Below are 13,834 nucleotides of genomic sequence, written 5' to 3' on the forward strand. Positions count from 1 at the left end.
AATAACAAATTATAAGTTCCAAATGTGTTTTAATGGCACCTGGGTGATTCCTTCAGCTAAATTTAGTCATTTCTGTTTCTAAATATTTTATCATTTTAAAGTATTTTTTTCCATTTGGCATACATTGTTCTTTGTTGTAATTAAATAAACATAGATAAAATTGTTCTTGTTGAATGTTTTCTGTTTGGGGGATAGAAATAAGCAAACAGAATATTATTCATAGAAGATTATTTTCTATACCATATATAGATACTCATTTTTACCTAATAGTCTCCAGAATTGCATAGATTCTATTAGCTCATCTGAGACTTAAACATGTATCAACAAAGATGTGCACACGTTCTGATGCCATTTCCAAACTCTACACATATGTACACGTGACTTAAGCATGTCCCAGAATGGAAGAGCTCTTCCAGATTTGGCTCAAGCAGCTGTCTTGAAAACTGTGAAGTTTAAGAGCATGTGGAATTTATTTAATTCACGATCAACAAAAAAAAAACTCTACCTGTGACATAACCTCCTGGTAAGTACCCAGTTAGGGATTGAGAAGGCCTTTTTAGAACAGTATCAGGACGGCCAGGGTTGAGATCATGGTAAAAGAGCTCTAAGGTACAAAGTGAATTGATGATGGGAAATAGTCACCAACCAATACACTTTTTCTTCAATTACCATATAATTTATGCAAATTGAGATCCTGCTACTTAAAACAGTGTGGAAATTGTGTGTGGAAATCTCTTCTAAGCTTCCACGTTCTTTCTTTACTAAACCTGTATTTGTTTCTTAAACAAAATTTCTTAATGTAATACATTTCATCAGACAACGTTTATTGTACGACATTTCCCAATACAAATTTTGTTTTCATGGTTTTCTTTATTACTATGCTCAATGCCATTTTGATGTCGTTAAAGAGCAAAACTAGAATTTCTTGGTGATAGAAAGCAAACATGTCACCTCACATCTGAACTAAAGTAACATTTGATTGTCTACACATTTGATATCTATACCATTAAGGAGAAATGGATGCAACAATTTGATCTATTTTACCTCATCTCATTTAATAGCACCTTTGTGACTAACTGGATTTTTACCATAGACCTTATTATAGACAAATTGGTTGGTGGAATCACTGTATAAAGCAGTGAATGAGATAAAGCATAGGTCAGTATATCCTAACTGCCTGTCTGTAGGGTAGCCCTGCCCCTCTCCAATTCTTTCCTTAAACTTTTCTTTTAATGGCTAACGCTGGGCAATTCTTTTACTCTTCCTCTTCCTCAGTGCTGGGATCAGAAGCCAGGAGTTTAGATTGTTTAGATCCACAGTACGATTTGGGCTGGGAAATATGAGTATTTCATTTAGAAAGTACCTAATTGCAGATAAGCATTCCCAACTACAAATGCCCATGTCTGATCATTTACAGCTTTTCAAACCACCGACTAGAGATCTACAGACCAAACAAAGCCCTGCCCCACTGGCAGTAATTCATCTGCCTTTCTAAGTCATCAAGTGAAATTCTCCAAGTTCAAAGCCACAAGTACTTTCTAATAGGTCTCACTGCCTTGTTTGTTAGGTAATGACATTTGTTATAAGAATAGTCTCAAAATATGTTGAAATCTCAATATGTTTAGAATGTCACTCAGCTGTTCTATGCTTTGGGCAAAACTGCTCTGGCTATTTGCAAATGAAAACTAGTTTCACTGCAAATTGACTGAAAATAGAGTTAGTCTGAACTTTGAAGGAGCTGAGTTACCAAATTTAGGAGGACAAGAGCAGTATTTCTTTACATTTGTCGGTGAGATCCAAGCCTTTTAGATATTCTGACAAAATTTGGTCACATAAGTTTGGAAAAAACATGTCACACCCCACCTTAAAGAGTGTCAGTGTCCATTATTATCGTTATGTCTCAAAACCCTTACAGTAAAGAAACATGTTAAACTCTATTTCGGCATTTCCCAATCTTATTTAGGGTGAACTCCCCCAACTTTTTGTGTTAACATATCACCTACTAACATCTCACAGAGCACACTTCAGAAAACAATAATAGCTGGTGGCTTTGGTTTAAAAATTGTTGACTTCACATATGGTTTTCTGCATTGGGTAGTTCAAACTCCTTAGTGAAAGCACTGGCTGAATAAAGTTTTCTTCATTGTATCTGAATGGTCTTAAAAGATTGAAAAACTGAAACTTATAATTGTTAATTTACCGGCTACTAAACCGGCTTTTTAAATGATACTTTAAGTTCCGGGATTTATGTGTAGAACGTGCAGTTTTGTTACATAGGTATACGTGTGCCATGGTGGTTCGCTGCACCCATCAACCCATCATCTACATTAGGTATTTCTTGTAACGCTATCCCTCCCCTAGCCCCCCACCCCCTGACAAGCCCCGATGTGTAATGTTTCCTTCCCTGTGTCCACGTGTCCTCATTGTTCAGCTCCCACTTATAAGTGAGAAGATGCGATGTTTGGTTTTCTGTTCTTGTGTTAGTTTGCTGAGAATGATGGTTTTCAGCTTCATCCATGTCCTTGCAAAGAACGTAAACTCATACTTTTTTATGGCTGCATACTATTCCATAGTGTATATGTGCCACATTTTCTTTATCTAGTCTATCGCTGATGGGCATTTGGGTTGGTTCCAAGTCTTTGCTATTGTGAATAGTGCTGCAATAAACATATGTGTGCATGTATCTTTATAGTAGAATGATTTATAATCCTTTGGGTATATACCCAGTAATGGGATTGCTGGGTCAAATGGTATTCCTGTCTCTAGATCCTTGAGGAATCGCCACACTGTCTTCTACAATGGTTGAACTAATTTACACTCCCACCAACAGTGTAAAAGCGTTCCTGTTTCTCCACATCCTCTCCAGCATCTGTTTTCTGACTTTTTAATGATTGCCATTCTAACTGGCATGAGATGGTTTCTCACTGTGGTTTTGATTTGCATTTCTCTAATGACCAGTGATGATGAAATTTTTTTGATATGTTTGTTGGCTGCATACATGTCTTCTTTTGAGAAGTTCATATCCTTTGCCCACTTTTGGATGGGGTTGTTTCTTTTTCTTGTAAATTTGTTTAAGTTCCTTATAGATTCCGGATATTAACTCTTTGTTAGATGGATAAATTGCAAAAATTTTCTCCCATTCTGTAGGTTGCCTATTCACTGGGATGATAGTTTCTTTTGCTGTGCAGAAGCTCTTTAGTTTAATTAGATTCCATTTGTCAATTTTGGCTTTTGTTGCCATTGCTTTTGGTGTTTTAGTCATGAAGTCTTTGCCCATGCCTATGTCCTGAATGGTATTGCCTAGGTTTTCTCGTAGGGTTTTTATGGTTTTAGGTCTTACGTTTAAGTGTTTAATCCATCTTGAGTTAATTTTTGTATAAGGTGTAAGGAGGGAGTCCAGTTTCAGTTTTCTGCCTATGGCTAGCCAGTTTTCCTAACACCATTTATTAAATAAGGAATCTTTTCCCCATTGCTTGTTTTTGTCAGCTTTGTCAAAGATCAGATGGTTGTAGATGTGTGGCATTATTTCTGAGGCCTCTGTTCTGTTCCATTGGTCTATATATCTGTTTTGGTACCAGTACCATGCTGTTTTGGTTACTGTAGCCTTGTAGTATAGTTTGAAGTCAGGTAGCATGATGCCTCCAGCTTTGTTCTTTTTGCTTAGGATTGTCTTGGCTATATGGACTCTTCTTTGGTTCCATATGAACTTTAAAGTGGTTGTTCTTAATTCTGTGAAGAAAGTCAATGGTAGCTTGATGGGGATAGCACTGAATCTGTAAATTACTTTGAGCAGTATGGCCATTTTCACAATATTGATTCTTCCTATCCATGAGCATGGAACGTTTTTCCATTTGTGTGTGTCCTTTCTTATCTCCTTGAGCAGTGGTTTGTAGTTCTTGAAGAGGTCGTTAACATCCCTTATAAGTTGTATTCCTAGGTATTTTATTCTCTTCATAGCAATTGTGAATGGGAGCTCACTCAAGATTTGGCTCTCTGTTTCTCTATTATTGGTGTATAGGAATGCTTGTGATTTTTGCACATTGATTTTGTATCCTGAGACTTTGCTGAAGTTGCTTATCAGCTTAAAGAGATTTTGGGCTGAGACGATGGGGTTTTCTAAACATACAATCATGTCATCTGCAAACAGAGACAATTTGACTTCCTCTCTTCCCATTTGAATACCCTTAATTTCTTCCTCTTGCCTGATTGCCCTGGCCAGAACTTCCAATACTGTGTTGAATAGGAGTGGGGAGAAACGACATCCTTGTCTTGCGCCGGTTTTCAAATGGACTGCTTCTAGCTTTCGCCCATTCAGTATGCAATATATTGACTGTGGATTTGTCATAAATAGCTCTTATTATTTTGAGAATCATTCCATCAATACCTAGTTTATTGAGAGTTTTTAGCATGAAGGGGTGTTGAATTTTTTTGAAGACCTTTTCTGCATCTATTGAGATAATCATGTGGTTTTCGTTATTGTTTCTGTTTATGTGATGGATTATGTTTATCGATTTGCATATGTTGAACCTGCCTTGCATCCCATGGATGAAGCCGACTTGATTGTGGTGGATAGCCTTTTTGATGTGCTGCTGGATGCGTTTTGCCAGTATTTTACTGAGGATTTTTGCATTGATGTTCATCAGGGATATTGGCCTGAAATTTTCTTTTTCTTGTTGTGTCTCTGCCAGGTTTTGTTATCACGATGATTCTGGCCTCATAAAATGAGTTAGGGAGGAGTCCCTCTGTTTCTATTTAAACTGGTTTTTTAAGGAAAGTTGATATTGCACCCAAGAATTCAAGCAGGCAAATGTGCTAAATAGATACAAAAGTATGTTTTTCACTGTGTCAACCAGCTGTTGGTAGGATTACTCCTGAGGCAAAAAATATGAACTGCTTTTGAAAATTGTAGTTTGGAACTGATTTTGAAATGAACTTCTGGAGATTCTATGAACTGCTTGCAATATTTTAAAGTAGTATGATTTTGATGAGGGCGGAGTAGTTCTGAAAATTTTTTGTCTTACATTTTGGAACAGATTTTGCTGGGACACATTTTTTTAGCTTTCTGGGTCTTCTTAACTTTTTAGGATTTAAGAGAATTTTCAAAGGCATCACAATAAAACTACTTATCTAAAAACAAGTGTAGGAGTTGCTTTTTATCACATTCTACTTAATGAAAAATTTCACATCCTCTTGACAAATTTACCCTTTATCTCTGAATTCTGCTTTCAGACCACCCGATTCAACTTTACAAATCTCTCCTTTGTGATGATGAGTTTAACATGCACAAATCTTAGTAAAATTTTCTCAAAGTAATGAATATTTGTAAGAAAAGGTGGGGAATGGGAAAGGGCTGCTTGCAACACCTTTACATCTCTGGCTCTTTCTCTGAAACCACTTAAGGGTAATGTTCTTTTATTTTTATTTTTATTTTTATTTTTTATTTTTTGAGGCGGAGTTTTGCTCTTGTTGCCCAGGCTGGAGTGCAACGGTATGATCTCAGCTCATTGCAACCTTTGCTTCTGGGTTCAAGCGATTCTCCTGCCTCAGCCTCCCGAGTAGCTGGGAGGGATTACAGGTGCGCGCCACCATGCCCGGCTAAATGTTTGTATTTTTAGTAGAGACAGGGTTTCACCATGTTGACCAGGCTGGTCTCAAATACCTGACCTCAGGTGATCTGCCCACCTTGGCTACACAAAGTGCTGGGATTACAGGCGGGATTACAGGTGTGAGCCACTACACCCGGCCGAAATGTCCCCTTCCCTTCCCTTCCCTTCCCTTCCCTCTCCTCTCCTCCCCTCCCCTCCCCTCCCCTTCTTCTCTTTTTTTTTTTTGATGGAGTCTTACTCTGTCGCCTAGGCTGGAGTGCAGTGGCATGATCTCAGCTCACTGCAACCTCCACCTCCCCGGTTCAAGTGATTCTCCTGCCTCAGCCTCCCAAGTAGCTGGGATTACAGGCACGTGGCACCACTCCCAGCCAATTTTTGTATTTTTTTAGTAGAGATGGGGTTTCACCATGTTGGCCAGGCTGGTCTCGAACTCCTGACCTCAAGTGATCCATCTGTCTCTGCCTCCCAAAGTGCTGGGATTACAGGCGTGAGCCACCACACCTGGTCCGAAATGTCCTATTTCTTAAAATAATGATCAGCATGTCCGGCCCTGTAGCTCACGCCTATAATCCCAGCACTTTGGGAGGCCAAGGCAGGCAGACCACGAGGTCAGGAGATCGAGTCCATTCTGGCCAACATGGTGAAACCCCATCTCTACTAAAAATACAAAAATTAGCCAGGCATGGTGATGCATACCTGTAATCCCAGCTACTCAGGAGGCTGAGGCAGAAGAATCGCTTGAACAAGGGAGTTGGAGGTTGCAGTGAGCCAAGATCACACCACTGTACTCCAGCCTGGCGACAGAGTGAGACTCCATCTCAAAAAAATAAAAAAAAAAAAATTATACACACACACACACACACACACACACACGTATGTATATCTCAGCATCTTACCTGTATTTTTTTTTTTTTTATTTAGAAAGCTAAGTTTTTGCCTGTGCTCTCTGGGCACACTGTGGAGGCTGGGTAATCCTCCTGGAGAATGTCTTCTTTTAAGCCGTATGGAAGGTATAGGGTGACCAACTGTCCCGGTCTTGGTTTGCACAGGACTGAGGAGCAGGGGGTTCCTGAACATAAGACTTTCAGTGCTAACATCAGGAAACTCCTGGGCAAACTGTGATGAGTTGGTCACCCTAATGAGAGCGGCAGGCGGCTGCCAAATGCCTAGGCAGATAGGGGTGGGCCTGTGGTGAAACCCCACTCCAAGCCGGAGACAGTTTAAAGCCTGAAAGCCAAGCTACAAGTTAAATCATCGGACTGGATTGAGAAATTGTCTTCCCGTTTGGCCCGCTTTCCTCTGATTGGTCCTTACCCTTCACCTATTTTATATATACCTACCCTTTCCTAATTGGCTTTCTACACTATCATGCCCACCTTTGAGTGGTATCTTTGCTTTAAACATTTTTGCGTACTAACAAACCAATCAGCACATAAGCCCTATTCTGAGTCCCTAAAAGGCAGACCCAGCCACACGAAGAACTTTCCCGTCTTGAGGTAGGGGGACCAGCCCCATGTCCCCTCTCTGCTAAAAGCTGTGTCATCACTCAATAAAATTCTTCTCTGCCCTCCTCACTCTTCAATGTCCTGCCTATCTTCATTCTTCTTGGGCGTGGTACAAGAGCTCAAGAAGGCCCAATGCAGGTACAAACTATCACACAGGTGAGCTGGGGCATGGCAGCGTGGCTGAGCGACATCTGGGCGGGGCATCATCAGCCAGGGGTCCCCAGCTTGCAAAGTGACCGAGAAGAAAAATCCTACATCACTAATAAAGAAAATGAATATTGAAGTATTCAGAAAGCTGGCTTATGCAGAGTACGTTATTCAGCTGTAGGACTTGAAATTACCATGCCTTACACTTGAAGGCAGATTACAGCTGAATTTGTGTGGGGCCTGTTAGGAAGGCATGGAATAAGATATAGGAAGTGTGGGACTCTAAGGGAACTGGAAAGGTAACTGTTCAAAATTGGGTTGCTTTTATCAGACACCTTTAAGTTTACTTGGAAGACTCAAAGAAAAATCATCAAAGCTGTACCTTTTAGTGATATTTCACTTTACAAACCAGGGACAGAGTGCATTTTTCTTAACACAGAGTTTTTGTTTTAAACTTTTGTACTGTTTCCCCAACAATGATAGAGGAATATTGGCCTAGCGTCTTTTTCTTTTCTTTTCTTTCTTTTGAGACACAGTTTCATTCTTTTGCCCAGGTTAGAGTGAAGTGGCACAATCTCGGCTCACTGCAACCTCTGTCCCCTGACACCTGGGTTCAAGTGATTCTCCTGCCTCAGTCTCCCAAGTAGCTGGGATTATAGGCGCCCACCACCATGCCTGGCTAATTTTTGTGTTTTTAGTAGAGATGGGGTTTCGCCATGTTGTCCAGGCTGGTATCGAGCTCCTGACCTCAGGAGATCGACCCACCTCGGCCTCCTGAAGTGCTAGGCTTACAGGCATGAGCCACTGCTCCTGGCCTGGCCTAGAGTCTTTGGTGCAACACAAAGCTAGGCTGTTTTGGCACAGATAATGTCCCAACTCTATTTTTAGGTGTCTCTGAGACACCATCTATGGCAGTGGTTTTCAAATGTTGTCGATGCACCACCTCCAACAAAATGACTCTGAATGCTTGTTAAAAATGCAGCCATTCCTCAGACCTATAGAATCAGAATATCTTGGGCTACAGCCTGTGAATATGCATTTTTAGTAAGCTTTTCAGGTGATTCTTATGTATATTTACCATTGACACCATAACATTTTTTTGACAACATGTAATGTTTGCAAGACTTATTTTCAAATTTTATGTATGAAAACAACATAACCACACTAAAGGGAATTTTCCAAGGAGAAACAAGCCTTTAACCATCCAATAATCATTTTTTTATGATGCTCTTTCTAATATTTGTTTATATACACACACATCTTTCACACGATTATAATCACAGCACATACACAGTCTCGCATTTTCTCAATATTTTGTCATGAGCTGTTTCTCATACTCTATGCTTTCATAAATGATCACCTTCCATGTTTGTATAATATTGCTTCAGGCAGATGTGCCATAACTAATCATATCAAAGAGTTGGGATTGTAGTTTCTTCTAAAGAGATTTCAGAAATTTGTCCTGGTAAATGTCAATGATGAGATCTTAGAGTGAGTTCTCTTACTGACAAATGAAAAGGAGGGATTTTCTTGAAGCAGCCATCATTCCAGTGACATGAAGGGCTTTAAGGTCAGAATTGTGCTGAGGTCATTGTAAATCCAAGCACTGAATAGCTAGGGCCAGCAGACTCATCTCAGGAGGACTTTGTTTTTTATTTATTTATTTATTTTTGAGACAGAGTCTCCCTCTGTTGCCCAGGCTGGAGTGCAGTTGAGCGATCTCAGTTCTCTGCAGCCTCTCCCTCCCAGGTTCAAGTAATCTTCTGCCTCAATCTCCCAAGTAGCCGGGATTACAGGCTCCCACCACTATGCTTAGCTAATTTTTCTATTTTTAGTAGAGACGGAGTTTCACTATCCAGGAGGGCTTTAGATCACAACATGAAGGATGACAACGAAGATGTGGAAAGAAGGGTGCTTCCTGGTGTCCCTCCTGCCGAGGGGGACATGATATGCATTAGTTCTCCTTGTTGGACAGTCTTTGCTATGTGACTTCCCCTGCCTAATTGCTACTCATTCTTCATATCTCAGTGTAGAGGTCCACCAGTTGTTTCCCAATGGCTGCTTTCCTTTTCTTTTTTAGTAACAGAACCTGAGTTTTTAGTTATGTACATGGCCATTCTGAATAAAGACTTTGTTTCATCTCCTCAAGCAAGGTGTGACCAAGTACCCAAGTTCTGGACTATAACATTACAATGGAAGTTTCATGTGCACCTTCCAGAAAATATTTTTAAAGGAAGAGATTATACCCTTCTCTGCCCTTTTGTCCTTCCTACTGTGAGGAATATGGGAGGGATGGTTGGAATGTGAACAACCCTTTTGGACCACATAGGACTCATGCTGAGGAAGGTAAAAAAACAAGATGGGAGCATCATACCAGCAATGGATTACTTTCCTCAGGACTTTTATATGAGAGAAAAATGTATTTCTACCTAGTTTAATCCACTATAATTTTGTGTTCTGTGTCACATGCAGCTGAACCAAATTCTAACTCATTCAGAATTCTTCCCTCCGGAAAGCATTCTCTCATTTTCAAAGACTAATTGTTCCTGCTTTGTGTTCCCATAGCAACTTTGTTTATATCTCCCCCTAGATTCTAAGCTCCTTGGGGGCCAACCATGACCCATGTCTTCTCCTAGAAACTAGAAAAAAGAAGTATACATTGACTAGCAGAATAACAAATGCATCCCTGTATTCTAAACCTGACTAATGGAATTCATAGGCTGGCTGGCAAGCAGTGCTTCTTATGTCTGATTGCCCATATAAATTACCATGAAGCTTAAAAATAAAAGAAAGAGGAAAAAAAGAAATTCCCTGAACCGCTGGCATTTGAATATTTGAGGATGCAACCTAAGAATCTGTATCTTTTAAAGGCTTCCGAGGTGATCTTGAAACCCACCAGGTAATGATTTACAAAATGGAATTTGGGGCCAGGAACAGTGGCTCACGCCTGTAATCCCAGCACTTTGGGAGGCTGAGGTGGGCAGATTGAAAGGTCAGGAGTTTGAGACCAGCCTGGCCAACATGGTGAAACTCCATCTCTACTAAAAATATAAAAATTAGCCAGATATGATGGCACACACCTGTAATCCCAGCCACTCAGGAGGCTGAGGCAGGAGAATTGCTTGAACCTGGGAGGTGGAGGTTGCAGTGAGCGGAGATCATGCCACTGCACTCCAGCCTGGGTGACAGAGCAAGACTCCATCTAAAAAAAAAAAAAAAAAAAAAAAGGAATTTGGGAGCTAAGGGATAACATCGGGATTTTCCTCCTATCAACATCCCATTTTCCTTTCCTTTCTTCCATGTCACTTTAAGAGCTAATAGTTCAGTCCCTTTCCAAAGTCAAGCTCCAAGCAATTGTTGCACTCTGAGAATGATTTCCAACACATAGATAAATGGGTGGTGAGAGACTGAACAGGGAGGTTCAAACATCGTCGCAGGAGGGTTTTCGCACTAATAATAAATATAAGCACAAAAATAATTTCATTTTTTCTGACCAGGAGTGGTGGCTCATGCCTGTAATCCTAGTACTTTGGGAGGCTGAGGCAGGTGGATCACTTGAGTCCAGGAGTTTGAGACCAGCCTGGGCAATGTGGTGAAACCCCACCTCTACAAAAACTACAAAAATTAGCAGGCATGGTGGCGCACGCCTGTAGTTCCAGCTACTCAGCGGGCTGAGGTGGGAGGATTGCTTGAGTGTAGGAGGCCTTGGCTTCAGTGAGCTGAGACTGTGCCACTGCACTCCAACCTGGGCAGAAGAGTGAGACCTTGTCTCAAAAAAAAAAAAAAAAAAAAAAAAAAAAAAATTCTTTTTTTCAAAGCACTCATTATTACCTGTAATTGTCTTACTTTCTCACTTATTTTTTCCCCACCAACCCCCACTACTAGAAGCTCCAAAAGAATGGGAACATTATATCTCTTGCTTGATGTATTATCCCTAACACCTACCACTGTGCCTGCAATGTATTACATGCTCATTAAATATTTGTTGAATTAATTAGTAGAAGGTACACTTTATTGAGCACCTAGTATATGCCACTGTATCTGATGGTTTATGTGATTATCTCACTTAGTTCTTATAACAAGCTTGTAAATAGGTGTTATCATCTTTATTTAGCCAATGAAAAAAATTGAAGACTCATAGAGGTGAAGCGAATTATCCAACACCACCCCGCAAGTAATGGAAGAGTTAAGACCTGAACTCCAGTCTGTCTGCCTCCAAACTCAGCAGTCTTTCTGCTCTGCCACGTTAACCTTGCTGACAAACAATCCCGGGGTAAGATCCACGTCAAGCAGAACTCTCAGGTTAAGTCCTTCCTTCCATAGATAGGAACACCCTGTCCAGATCCTGAGCTAGCTTAGGTTGGAAGAAAACATGAAAGGTAGCTGCAAGAATAAAGGGGCCACCAACACATCCCTTATTCCATTGCCACCTGCCAGAGCACAATGGATCCCTGCTACCTTGCCTGCCTACTTGTGATAACCACCCCCATTCCTGCCTGTTACTTTGAGAGATCCTCAGTTTTGGTGCGGCTGATCACAATAGTACACCCGGTCACAGAGACTGGCCCAGGGCTGGGTGTCCTACCCAGCAGGCCAGCCAGAGCCTTCACAAGGATTTTTCTAAGTGAACATTCCGGGGCAGGCAACTTTGCTTTCCTCATGGAAAATGATTCTCTAAGAATGTGAGTTTGCATCGACTTGTGGCCGCGTTCTCTGGGGTTTGGGTAAAGCCCATCTTTGGGAGGAGCAAATCGTCGCAACACAAAAGCAGAGACAGGAAGACATAGAGCCCGACACTGTTTGAGTCTTTGGTTCCATTTCCTGCAGGGCTCATCCTCACTGGTTCTTGAACAGTTAGCTAGTTCAAGGTTGTTTTTTTGGTTGTGGTGATAGTGGGTTTTTATTTATTGCGAATTTGTCTGGACAAACACAGGGACATATAAACAGGCCCCTCATGTGATGCAAGAAGTCAGTCAAGGAAGTCTCTGAGCCTACTCCGGGTGAGAGACTGCCCAATAATGATTAAAAACAAAAACCAAAAAAAAAAAAAAAAAAAAGAAGAAAAAGAAGCCAGTCAACATCTTGAAGCCCAGAGAATGCTTTTCATACTGCACATTTTTCACCTATCAGCTTTGGGATCAGGCATATCTGAGAAGACTCCTGGCTCCATCACTTTTAGGGCTGTGTGATACTGTGTAAGTAACTTCGCCTCTCTGAACTTCAGTTTTCCATACAATAAGAATAATGATTATACATACCTCACAGGATTGCTGTGGAAGGTTAATGATTATACACAGTGTTGGGTGATAATAAATACTAACGTGTTTGTCATTATGATTAGCAGTAGTTACGTCCCAGTATTTCCCTCTCGTGTTGTTAGCAATAGATCAGTGCATCCCCTCTCTGCTCTATTTTATATGTCTCTGGGACACCCAGTTGAAATCCTCCAAGCTGCTACAACAAGGCCAAGCTTGCGAAAATGATTAGAAGGGAAATAAGTTTATCTTACTTAAGTGTCCACTTGCGCTAGTGTTTAGCTTCTCTCTCTCCTCAAGATGTGATGGGACTATTGTTAGGAGGGTACCGGCCACTACCACCTTCTCATGTTTATATAAAGTCATTCAGAACACTTTGCTTTCTCCTTTGAGCTTCATGAAAAACACAAGGGAAAGGTGAACAAACTGAGGCCCAGTGAGGAGCAATTGACTTAAACAGCTCCTCTTTAATGGAAGAGCAGGACCCAAGTCTGCCAGAAAAGAGCCTAATAATTTACCCTAGCTAGCTCCTGCCTGCGAGTGCTGCATACTCTCACGTAGTGGTGCCAGCATGGTGCAGTGGGTCAACTTCTGGCTCCCTCTGGCCTGACAAGATTGTCTGGAGAACTGACGAATCCAGATTCACTCTCACTTGCCAAGCATATTACTGAGACGGTAAAAGGATCAAGCAGGTGACTTCATGGAGCTGTATAGAAGCGACATGAGCACAGGCCCTGTGCTCCTAATGCCCAAGTCTTGGGCAGGACCACACACATCTTGCAACAAATGGGCAGAGATCAGAGTAATCCCGAAGTAGATAAAGATGCTGAATATAAACAAAGATGATTAAAGAGGCTATGGATTCAGGACACTGAATTTTGCTGCCGTGAGAGGAACACTGGAGTCAGCTTTTTAACAGCCTGGCCATGTTTAGTTTATCAAACCTAGGCAGAGCAAAAGCCCTGGGATCCACTCACTCCATCAGAAACAAGTCTGAACAAGCCAGGTACTGTCCATCGGATACCCAGGCATTTTGACGGTTCCGCTGTGGCCACCAGCCAAATGTAAATAGAGAACTCCAAGTCATCCATCATGCTTTAGCCACGCGCGAGGTTAATGCCCTGTCTTTTAAAAGCACACAAAGGGCCATTTGAGTAGGAAAGTCCCACCAAATCCTGCTGAAACACCCGGCCCACTTTCGGATCATTTTTCTGAAGTGTCTTGGTTTGGAAGGCACAGCTGTTGCTGAGATCCCTGAATACAGCCTGCTGTTCTCTGTGGAATCTATGGTAGATTAGTGTGGTTCAGCTGAGATGCAGTC

At 41.2% G+C, this 13,834-nt stretch overlaps 1 protein-coding gene across 1 annotated transcript in view; it reads left to right on the forward strand.

Annotated features, from left to right (window-relative positions):
• Positions 1-9,891: 9,891 nt before the first annotated feature.
• The window catches only part of LOC105482367 (ADAM metallopeptidase domain 19), a 136,514-nt gene continuing 132,571 nt past the window's right edge, over positions 9,892-13,834 (forward strand). Inside the window, exons 1-2 of the mRNA XM_071098155.1 lie at positions 9,892-10,157; positions 11,373-11,531. The gene's annotated coding sequence lies outside the window, so the exon portion shown is untranslated. The remainder of the gene's footprint in view (positions 10,158-11,372; positions 11,532-13,834) is intronic.

This window comes from Macaca nemestrina, chromosome 6 (genome assembly GCF_043159975.1).
Source record: "Macaca nemestrina isolate mMacNem1 chromosome 6, mMacNem.hap1, whole genome shotgun sequence".
NCBI lineage: Eukaryota > Metazoa > Chordata > Mammalia > Primates > Cercopithecidae > Macaca > Macaca nemestrina.